General features: G+C 41.5%; 1 pseudogene; it reads left to right on the top strand.

The window, feature by feature from the left end:
- The first annotated feature begins 7,483 nt into the window (after window positions 1–7,483).
- On the top strand, window positions 7,484–10,924 carry LOC132167540 (uncharacterized; annotated as a pseudogene).
- The last annotated feature ends 1,073 nt before the right edge of the window (window positions 10,925–11,997 follow it).

The following is an 11,997-nucleotide window of genomic DNA, read 5'->3' as shown; positions in this document are numbered from 1 at the left end:
GAAGGTCTCCGACGGAGAGATCAAGATGTTGAAAAATTTCTTGCTCACCCTGATTTAAAACTAAAAGGTGTTTCTGATGATTCTCAAGTCTCTTCTGCTTTTTACACTACTAAGCAAACTCCTCCTCCTACTCAAGCTGATGATGATGGAGGATCTCTTTCCCCTTCTGCCTCAGATTTTAATGCACCGCTTCCTCCCCCTCATCAATTAAATGTTCTTCATGCTCCAGTTAAAGATTTCTTTTCCCAAATCGATTGGCCTGCTTTACAAAAAGATTTTTCTTCAAAAGAAAACCAATTACTACGGAATGCTTACCGCTCTAATTTTTCCGAAGAAGAAAGATCCATTATCAAAATCCGTTGAACTGAAAAAATGCTTGAAGCACAAAAACATATTTTGTTTTTCGATTTTCTTCAAAATCATTACCCCAACAATAATGTTTTAAATGTTGTTAAAAAATCTTTGGGGAAAGTCTACATACCCTCCTCAAACTACCACCCAATTGACAATGTCCCCCCCAAACTTTCAATTGCGACAATGTACTCCCCAAACTACCAAAACATTGTCAATATCCCCCCCGAAGCTAGTAAAAAGATCAAAATGTCCCTATATATTTATTAATATGACAAAAATACCCCTAAAATTCAAAAAAAAAAAAACGAAAATTTTAATTTTTAAACGATTTTTTTTTAAAACCGAAATTTTTATTTTTTTTAAAAAATCAATTTTTATTTTTTTAGATTTTTTTTTTAAAATATGTTTTAAAAAACGAAAATTTAATTTTTTTTTAAAACGAAAATATTTTAATTTTTTTTTAAACGGAAATTTTTATTTAAAATTATAAAAGAAAACATTCTTTTAAAAAAAAAACAAACAAAAAAACAAACGAAAATTTTTCAATTTTTACATAAAAAAAAAAATCGAAATTTTTTATTTTTTTTTTCTAATAAAAAGATTTTTTTAATTTTATTTTAGGTTTTTTTCAGAAATTTTAGTATTCTTTTTTTTTTTAAATTTTACTAAGGGTAGTTTCGTCAATGAGGGGGACATTGACAATGTTTTGGTAGTTTGGAGGGTACATTGTCGCAATTTAAAGTTTGGGGGAGACATTGTCAATTGAGTGGTAGTTTGAGGGGGGTATGTGGACTTTACCCAAAATCTTTTGTTAAAGAAGATAAAACCACTGTTAAAGCTTTTCACCCACCTCTTGAAAATTTAATAATCAAGACTTATGGAGCTGACACAACTGTTAAAGCCTCCCCTTTTAAAAATTCTGACTCTGCTCCTGCTTATAATGAAACCAGAAAGATCATTGAGCAAAATAATTTTGTCAACCAATCCCTGCATATTATTGGCCAACAATTAGATCGTATTGAAAATAAAATAGACTCTCCCATTACCTCTGGTGTTGAAACTAAAAAACCAATCATCTCTCTACCTGAAGAAAGAAAAAATCTTGGGTTGAGAACCACTAACCAAAAAATTGTTGACAGAATTGACAAAATGTTGAAAGATCTAAAAACTAGTCAAGCCTCTAGCTCTGGACAAGCTTGTGTCATCCAAAAAATCGATGAAATGTCTGATTCAGAAAATTTTGACTATTCTCAATATCCTTATGATTTCAACATTAAAATGATTGAAGAAAATTTCGATTCGAATCAAAGACTCCAAAGAATTTTTGAAAAAAGCACTTCTCAAATCTCTCAATGACGATTTTGATTCAGATGTAAATTCTGATGCTTCTTCTGAAGCTACATTCAACCCCATGTGAGAATGGTATGGGAATTCTGGCTTTCTCGGTGATAGTCCTGATAATTATTACCTCGGAATTGAAGATTTATAGTTCATTTGCCCTCCTCAGTAGCACCAACAAACATCATTTGCCCTTCAGTGGCACCGTTTACAGATCATTTGCCCTCCTCAGTGGTACCGTTTACAGTTCATTGGCCCACCGCGGCATCGTTTACAGTTCATTTGCCCTCCGTGGCATCGTTCAAACCATTTGCCTTCCATGGCACCGTTTACTGTTCATTGACATTTTCCAGGTCATCATGGCACAGTTACACTACAGTTCCTGCCGACATTACAGTGCTTGCTACAGTGCCTGCCGACACTATAGTATTTACTTTTACTGTTAATTTTTCTGATATAATTTTATTTACCTGCTGGACTTTGTCTATAAAAGGACAAGTCCCCTTCATTGTAAGGCAGAAGCTTTCAACCTAAACACCTCAAATCCCTCTGCAACCATCCTGCTGCTTTCTACTTGTAATCTTTTGTGCTTTTGTGTAACCTCACTACTTCCAGTTTACGTTTGAATTTGTAAGTACTCTTTTTGATATCTTTCTATTATCTATTTGTTTTATTTCTCTCTTACCCTTTTATACGCTCTAATTTCGCGTTTACTCTGGAAAATCTTGCATCATGTTTATTTTAATTGCTTATACCTCCTACATGGATGGTTCTACTGCTTTATTTTCATTTATTTTCAAGTAATTGCATTTATTTGGTTCTACTGCTTTATTTCCCTCCTTGGTTCAACGGTTTTAACAGGCTTTGATACCAAGGAAGGAGGGAAATAAAGCAGTAGAACCAAATAAATGCAATTACTTGAAAATAAATGAAAATAAAGCAGTAGAACCATCCATGTAGGAGGTATATGCAATTAAAATAAACATGATGCAAGATTTTCCAAAGTAAACGCGAAATTGGAGCGTATAAAAGGGTAAGAGAGAAATAAAACAAATAGATAATGGAAAGATATCAAAAGATTTGATTAATAAGAGTACTTACAAATTCAAACGTAAACTGGAAGTAGTGAGGCTATACAAAAGCACAAAAGATTACAAGTAAAAAGCAGCAGGATGGTTGCAGAGGGATTTCAGGTGTTTAGGCTAAAAGCTTCTACCTTACAATGAAGGGGACTTGTCCTTTTATAGACAGAGTCCAGCAGGTAAATAAAATTACATCAGAAAAATTAACAGTAAAAGTAAATACTATAGTGTCGGCAGGCACTGTAGCAAGCACTGTAATGTCATCAGGAACTGTAGTGTAACTGTGCCATGATGACCTGGCAAATGTCAATGAACAGTAAACGGTGCCATGGAAGGCAAATGGTTTGAACGATGCCACGGAGGGAAAATGAACTGTAAACGGTGCCACTGAGGAGGGCAAATGATCTGTAAACGGTGCCACTGAAGGGCAAATGATGTTTATTGGTGCCACTGAGGAGGGCAAATGAACTATAAATATCGGTGCCACTAAGGAGGGCAAATGAACTATAAATCTTCAATTCCGGGGTAATAATTATCGGGACTATCACTGGGAAAGCTAGAATTCCCATACCATTCTCGCATGGGGTTGAATGTAGCTTCAGAAGAAGCATCAGAATTTACATCTGAATCAGAATCGTCATTGAGAGATTTGAGAAGTGCTTTTAGAATGTCCTTCTCTTTTTTCTTTGAAGATGATTTTTTCTTGGAAGAACTGGATGAAGTGGCAGGGGCAGCAGCCTCTTTGGGAGGAGAAAGGAAAGTGCTGGGGGTTATTAATTGAGTGGGATTGCCAATGGTTAATTGATTGGGAACATGAGGAGCTTGGACTTTTGGTAATTGGGCTAGAGCTTTGACATTGTCAACTATATTATCAGTTCGTGGGTAATTATCCCACCATTTAATATACCAATGGCGTTCAAGCTTGTCATCAAGTATAACATATTGCCACTTGATGATCCAGGGAATTTTGAATTTTTTTAGCAAAATGGAGAGTGTGGGGAAACTTGGCCCCATGTTCATCAGTATTGTAAAGATTTTTAAATGATTTAAAAGCCTCGACAATTTTTAGCGGGAGAATATCAGGAATAAGACCAAATTGTTTCCACCAGTTGGAAAACCAGAGGGGGAGAATGCCTCCATATTCTTTATCAAAGCTTAAGAACCAGGAGTGGTCAAATTTGGAATTTTGGAGGAGCATTAATTTGAACCAAGCATTGACATAATCGTAATAGCAGAAAGGTATTACGAAATCATCTAATTTTCTGAGTTGCGAGGGATGTTCCCCCCAATCTTTTTCAAGAATGATTCTATCAAAATGGACACTGTGATAAATGAGCTTTGGGGATCAGTCTTACTATAAATGGGTTTGAAATGGACGAACTTTGTCTGGAGTAAGATATTGGTGTAATAGGAAAGAGTTTTCTGAGGATGTTCAAGAATCCAATGAAATTGAGGAGGAAAGTAGGAAGTAGCAATTTGGGCAGGAAATTTAATGTGAGATTGGTTTAATTCAATATGAAACAAGTATTCAGAATGAGGAAGAATGATATAAGCTGAGTGATAAGCGCCGAATGTTGCACATTCAAGCCCCTTAATTTACATATGTTAATTCCTTAGCATTGTTATTTGTTTGATTTTGTTTTGTTTTTATGTTTCAGGTCTTATTTGACAAACCATTGGAAATTGGGGTTAAAAGATCCAAAAGTTGAGCATTTTGGAACTAGGATCGAGCGCAGCATTCATGGGATCGAGCGCACTGCGCTCGAGCGTCTGCCATCAAGGGTCGAGCGCATTCCTGTGCTCGCACGCACACCATCCAGGCTTGAGTGCACTGCGCTCGAGCGCACCAAGTCTTGGATCGAGCGCACTCGAGCGTACAGTGCACAGCAAGAACTCCTCTCCAGCATGGACTTGGATTTCTGTCTCCCAATTGGACTGGGAGACTGCTCTCCGATTCTCTAAGGGTTTTTAGGGTTTTTAGGGTTCTCCTAATCCCTATAAATAGGGCTCTAAACATTGTAAACAGACACACCGCTTCTAGAGCAAAATTCAGTAAAATAGTCTGTGGAGCTTAGGAGATCATGAGCAGCTAAACCCAATTGTGGGGTATTGATGTAGCCCTTTCCAAGCACAATGGTTTGATTGTATTTAATTTCTAGTTTTTCAATTTATGCATGTTGATTGTATAACCCTGAGGATTGCTACAGTTGATTTCTGTTCTTCATATTAAATGCAGTTGTTCTTTAAATTCCAATTCAATATTAGTAAAATTCTTATCTTGTCTTAGAAATTATTTTACTATTATTGAACTCAAATCATTCTTATTTTCTGTGATCATAAGAATGATGGTTATACAATGGTATTTAATTGGCATGCAATCAATAGGATTAGATAGACCATACCTAGGGAAGACGGATCGTACTACACCTTAGTTTAGTGTAATTTAGGTAGACGGTCCGTGCCAACCGAAGATGGGTTATGCTATTCCGTTGATTGTATGAGATTATTTTTATGTCTTCTTGTTGAAATTATAACATGCATAGAATGAATTGCTAGAGTTAATTATGGTTAACCATTGATGTGCGGATCGTGGTGAAGTCAATACCCTACTCTTTCTCTCATAAATTTACTCCCTTTATTTCCGTTTATTTTATGCACTTTAAATTCTCACAACCAATTCACTCTCTTTTAATTAAGTTAATTTTGATCTTTTAATTTTGATAATTAAACCCCTGCAGTCCTTGAGGTTCGACACCCTCAATATAGCCCTATCCTACGGGATTCGTTCTATTGCGAGTGGTAATTTTATTATTGATATTTTTTGTCACAAAAATACCACATCAATTTTTGGCGCCGTTGCCGGGGACTGCTTAACGGTTTTATTGTCAAATTTTAGAGATTAATTTTAGCTTAATAATTTATTTTCCTGTTTTAAGTTGCTAATTTTTAATTCTGTTTTGTGTTGATTTTAATGTTTTTCAGAAACTGCATACAGGTCCGTAAGCTGCCTTCTCTGTGATTGCGATCGAGCGCAGCCCGTGTGCGATCGAGCGCACGGCCACACTTCAGCAGGATTCCAGCCAGCAGCGCTCGAGCCCTCCACTCCTGCGCTCGCACCCATCTGCGGCAGTACGCTCGAGTGCACCCTACCGTGCGATCGAGCGCACTTGCGGCATCCTGCATCCAGGCCCTAAGTGCACACCAAGGCCGTTTGTGAGCTTGTTTGTTGTCTGTTTTAGCTTAATTTTTCTGCTTTCTTCTAAATTTCTGTTTAGTTTATGTTAGGTCGTCATTCTTTATCTTTTCCATTAATTTCTTGCGACCTTGAAATTGAACACACTCTTAGACAAATTAGATCCCAAAAGAACTCTAATTCGCTAGAGGAACGTTCCACTGAGACTATAGGGGACGGTAACCACGTAGCATTGCAAGATCACTATCTTCCTACCACTTACACTACTCCCACATGTCTCCGGTTGCCGGAAATTACGGCAACCCATTATGAAATTAAGCCTAGCACTATACGAAGTTTACCTTCCTTTTTAGGGCTTAGCACTGAAAATCCTTACGAATTCCTCGGTGATTTCGAATCAATCTGTGAGACCACTAAAATGAATGGATTCACTGAAGATGCCCTAAGGATGCGTCTTTTTCCTTTCTCCCTCAAGGAAAAAGCCAAACATTGGTTCCAGTCCTTAACACCCAATTCTATCACTTCTTGGGTGCAATTGCAACAAGAATTTCTTAAGAAGTACTTTCCCATAGGCATGACCAATGATACTAGGAGAGCCATCACTACATTCTCCCAGTACGAGGGAGAAGATTTCCATGAGACTTGGGATAGGTTGCAGACCTTGCTTAGATCATGTCCACACCACGTTGTCCCAAAATGGCAGCTAGTGTAGTGTTTTTATGATGGCCTGACCGAGTCCAATAGAAAAATGGTAGATGCATCTTGTGGGGGGACATTCATGTTGAAAAGTGAAAATGAAGCATGGTCTATGTTTGAAAACTTAAGTAATAATTCTCTTTAGCAGGTTTCCACAAGACGAAGGGCACCAGCACCTAAGGCACCCAAGACGGAGAGTTTGTATGAAGTCGGCCATTCTCCAAACATGGCCAACCAAGTAGTTGAGGCTATCGCCAAGAAGTTGGATCAAGTTCTGTTGACTGTTGGTTTTGCTCCTAATACTGCTCACACACACACTGAAGCATGCTCATTCTGTTCCAGTCCTATGCATCATGTAAATAACTGCCCTGTTATTGGAAATTATACTGACATTTCTAATGAGCAGGTTAATGTAGCTTTCTCCAGACCGGGTAATGATCCGTACTCCAATACCTACAACCCTGGGTGGCAAAATCATCCAAATTTCTCATGGAAGAATTCAAGCAACTCATCCTCAGGGCCACACAATCATTCACAATCCAACAGGTAGCCCTATCAATCTTAGTCCACTTACCGGCCTCGACAGCAGCATTACAAAGCTCCCTCCGAGTCTAATTTTGAGGATCGGATTGTAAAAGCAATAACTGAGCTTACCAGTGAGATCAAGCAGTCAATTAAATCTCAAGAGGAAATAGTCAACTCACATTCCCAATCCATTGCCAAGCTAGAAGCTCAAGTCGGACAACTTGCCAACACCATCAACAGAAGAGACGAAGGAAAGCTTCCAAGTCAGTCAGTGGTAAACCCTAAGGGGCACTATATGGTCGATGAGGGCACTTCATACCATCAGCAAGTTCAAGCCATCACCACCTTAAGAAGCGGCAAAATAGTTGACAATCATGTGGAGGAGAAGAAAGATGAACACAAGGAGGTTGCACAGAATTTGCAGAATGATAAAAGCAAGCAAGTAAGCAATGAGGCTTCGTCATCAGCAGCATCCACTCCAGAGATCCCCTATGAGCCACCAGCCCCCTTCCTAGAACGTCTCAAGGCACCTTCCCACATTGGGAAACAAGGCGAGAAAATACAAGGAATGATGGAGATGTTCAAACAGGTAAAGATCAATCTTCCTCTTCTTGATGCCATTGCACAAGTGCCTGCCTATGCGAAGTTCCTTAAAGACTTGTGTACTCAAAAGCGGAAGACCAGAAACCACATCCCCAAGAAAGTTCTTCTGACTGAGCAAGTAAGTTCTCTGATTAAGCACAACACCCCTCCGAAGTTCAAGGACCCCGGGGCTCCTACAATTTCATGCATCATCGGAAAAAGAGAGATTGATAAGGCACTCTTAGATTTGGGAGCTGGAGTGAATTTACTTCCCTATTCAGTATATCAGCAGCTGGGCCTAGGGGAGCTGAAGCCCACCACAGTGATTCTGTAACTAGCTGATCGGTCAATTAAGAAGCCTAGAGGGATTGTAGAAGATGTGATCATCCAAGTGGATAAATTTTTCTTCCCAGTCGACTTTATCGTGCTGGATACCGAGCCTGTGCCCAATCCTGAGAAGCTGGTTCCTATCATCCTTGGGCGTCCATTCTTAGCCATAGCAAATGCATGCATCAACTGTCGAACTGGAGTCATAGAAATCTCATTTGGCAATATGAAAGTTCGGTTGAATATCTTTACTGCATTTCAGCATGCTCCTGATTAGAATGAGTGTTTCTTTTTGGACAGCATTGAAGAATATATAGAAGACTCACTACCCAGCCTCCTGACAAAGGACCCAGTAGAAGCTTGCCTGAATTATTTCGACTTTGAAGAATTCAACACCGACCAATACATTCAAGAGGTCCATGAATTGTTAGAAATAGCCGCTAGTGCAGATTTCCATCCTTGGAGAGTAGTAACGGAGCCCCTACCTGTGACATCAAGCACTCCTCCAGTTCCATCTCTACTGTCTCCACCGAAGCTTGAGTTGAAGCCCCTGCCAGAAAAGCTCAAATATGCATTTCTAGGGTCTAACAATACCCTGCCGGTCATCATTGCTTCTGACTTACAACAAGACCAAGAAGACAGTCTGCTCGCAGTGTTAAAGGAGTATAAAGAGGCTATTGGTTCGACCGTGGCAGATTTGAAAGGCATTGACCCCTCTATCTGTATGCCCCGGATCCATTTGGAAGAAGATGCTCGACCCTCCCGTCAGGCATAGCGCTAGTTGAATCCCAACATGAAGGAGGTAGTAATGAAAGAGGTCGTCAAGTTACTTGATACAGGCATCATCTACCCCATCTCAGATAGCAAATGGCTGAGCCCCACTCAAGTGGTTCCAAAGAAATCAGGCATCACTGTTGTTGAGAATTCTGCTGGCGAATTGGTTCCACAGTGCACAACCACGGGGTGGCGTGTCTGCATTGACTACCAGAAGCTCAATTCTCATACCCGAAAGGATCACTTCCCGTTCCCTTTCATTGATCAAATTTTGGAGTGTCTTGCTGGCCAGAGCTACTATTGCTTCTTAGATGGCTATTCCGGGTATAATCAGGTTGCAGTTGATCCCCAAGACCAAGAGAAGACGAGGTTCACATGTCCATTTGGTACCTTTGCTTACCAACGCATGCCTTTCGGCTTATGCAATGCACCTGCCACATTCCAGAGATGTATGATGTCTATCTTCTCTGACATGGTGGAAAATTTTTTGGAGGTATTTATGGATGACTTTTCTGTTTTTGGATCTTCTTTTGATAAATGCCTCCATAATCTATCACTTGTGCTTCAACGTTGCAAAGAAACTAACCTGATTTTGAGCTGGGAGAAAAGCCACTTCATGGTCCAGGAAGGTATAGTTTTGGGCCATAAAGTGTCCAAACGAGGTATTGAGGTGGACCGGGCCAAAGTTGAGCTCATTGAAAATTTACCACCACCCACTTCAGTAAAGCAGATCTGTTCTTTCCTAGGGCACGCCGGCTTCTATCGTCGTTTCATCAAAGATTTCAGCAAAATCTCAAGGCCCTTATGTCACTTGCTTGCTAAGGACATCCCTTTTCACTTTGATGAAGCATGTCACCAGGCATTCCAGCAGCTCCGATTCCTATTATCCTCTGCCCCCATCATGCAGCCGCCTGACTGGTCATTGCCCTTTGAGATCATGTGTGATGCATCTGATTATGCTGTGGGTGCAGTTTTGGGACAACGGGTAGGGAAGCTTCCTCATGTCATTTATTATGCTAGCAAGACGTTGATAGATGCTCAAGTCAATTACACAACCACTGAGAAAGAATTGCTAGCTGTGGTATTTGCTCTGGATAAATTCCGCTCATATCTTCTGGGATCAAAGGTTATAATTTTTTCTGATCATGCTGCTCTACGACACCTGCTGGCAAAGAAGGAAACAAAGCCTCGGTTGATCCGCTGGATTCAACTTCTGCAAGAGTTTGACATTGAGATTCGGGACAAGAAGGGTACTGAAATTGTTGTTGCTGACCATTTGTCACGGATTTCATTTGCGACGCCCCGGCCGGTTCCTGTTCATGACTCGTTCCCAGATGAGCAACTCTTAGAAATTACCCCGAGAAGTCTGCCGTGGTATGCCGATATTGTCAATTATCTAGCAACAGGTCGGATTCCCTCTCAGTGGTCTAAGCAAGATAAGGACCGCTTCTTCAAGCAAGTCCGATTCTATTATTGGGAAGATCCAGAGTTGTTCAAGTATTGTGCTGACCAGATCATCCGACGATGTGTTCCTTAGAGTGAATTTTCCAGCATTCTTACCTTTTGTCATTCTCTAGCTTGTGGGGGACATTTCAGTGCCAAGAAGATAGCAGCCAAGGTTCTACAATGCGGATTCACATGGCCCACCTTGTTCAAAGATGCCTATAACTTCTGCCGAGCTTGTGAGAGATGTCAGCGCCTAGGAGCTATGTCTCGGAGGGACATGATGCCATGGAACCCCATCCTTATTGTCGAGATTTTTGATGTCTGGGGTATCGACTTCATGGGACCCTTCCCATCATCTTGTGGACATGGGTATATTTTGGTAGGTGTAGATTATGTCTCTAAGTGGGTCGAAGCTATTGCCACAAAGACCAATGATCACAAGGTTGTAGTGAAGTTCCTCCAAGCCAACATTTTTAGCAGATTTGGTACTCCTCGGGCTATCATCAGTGATGAAGGTAGACACTTTTGCAACCGTTTTTTCAAGGCCTTGCTTCTCAAGTATTCTATCACACATAAGGTAGCCACCCCTTACCATCCTCAAACAAGTGGCCAAGTGGAAGTGTCTAACCGGGAGATTAAGCATATTCTGGAGAAAACGGTTAGGCCAGACCGCAAGGATTGGTCCTTGCGCCTCAATGATGCATTATGGGCCTACCGCACAGCTTACAAAACCCCCATTGGAATGTCTCCCTATCGGCTGGTTTATGGCAAGGCGTGTCACCTCCCTGTGGAATTAGAACACAAGGCTATGTGGGCCATCAAGCAGTTCAATTTCGACATGCAAGGTGCCGGTCCGCACCGGAAACTTCAGTTGACAGAGTTGGAGGAGCTGCGGCGAGATGCCTATGATAGTGCTTGCCTTTACAAGGAGCGGATTAAGGCCTTTAATGACAAACATATCTTGCCCAAGAAATTTGTTCGGGATCAGAAAGTATGGCTCTTCAATTCCAGACTCCGGCTTTTCCCTGGGAAGCTCCGTTCAAGATGGGACGACCCCTTCATAGTCACCTTAGTGTCACCCCATGGAGTCGTTGAATTGCGGGACCTAAAGGATGGCACTCTATTCAAGGTCAACGGTCAAAGGTTGAAGCCTTGCATCCAGAACCTCGAGCCAGGTACAGACGTGGAATCCGTCGATTTGACGGATCCCGTCTATCTTTTTGATTAAGGCACTGACACCCTGGGCTCGAGCGCACCCACTATGCGCTCGATCCCAGTACACGGGCCTGCGCTCGAGCCCACCCTGCGTGGGATCGAGCGCAGCCGCTCTCCACTTAGCACACACGTGCACGCGTACTCTCGCGCGCACCTTCAGTGCCACTCGAGCGTATGCCCGCACTCCACTCCATCCTTTGCACGAGTGCGATCGAGCGCACGCTAGTGCCGCTCGAGCGCACTCGTCCAGAGAGCTCACGTGACCTTTTTAGGTCACGACATCTCCTCTTTCTCCCCCATTTTTTTCCCTCTCTCGCAGCACCGCCCCCTCCCCCACCACTGCGCACACCCAACACCACCACCCAATACCACCACCAAACACCACCAATCTCCACCCCGTCGCCGCCGCACTCCCCTACCACCGCCGAAACCCCAACGTCGCCCCACGTTCCCCCTCTCCGACCA

Source organism: Corylus avellana, chromosome ca1 (assembly GCF_901000735.1).
Source record: "Corylus avellana chromosome ca1, CavTom2PMs-1.0".
In the NCBI taxonomy this organism is placed as follows: domain Eukaryota; kingdom Viridiplantae; phylum Streptophyta; class Magnoliopsida; order Fagales; family Betulaceae; genus Corylus; species Corylus avellana.
The sequence above is the reverse complement of the archived record's forward strand: the minus strand, read 5'-3'. Positions and strand labels throughout refer to the sequence as shown.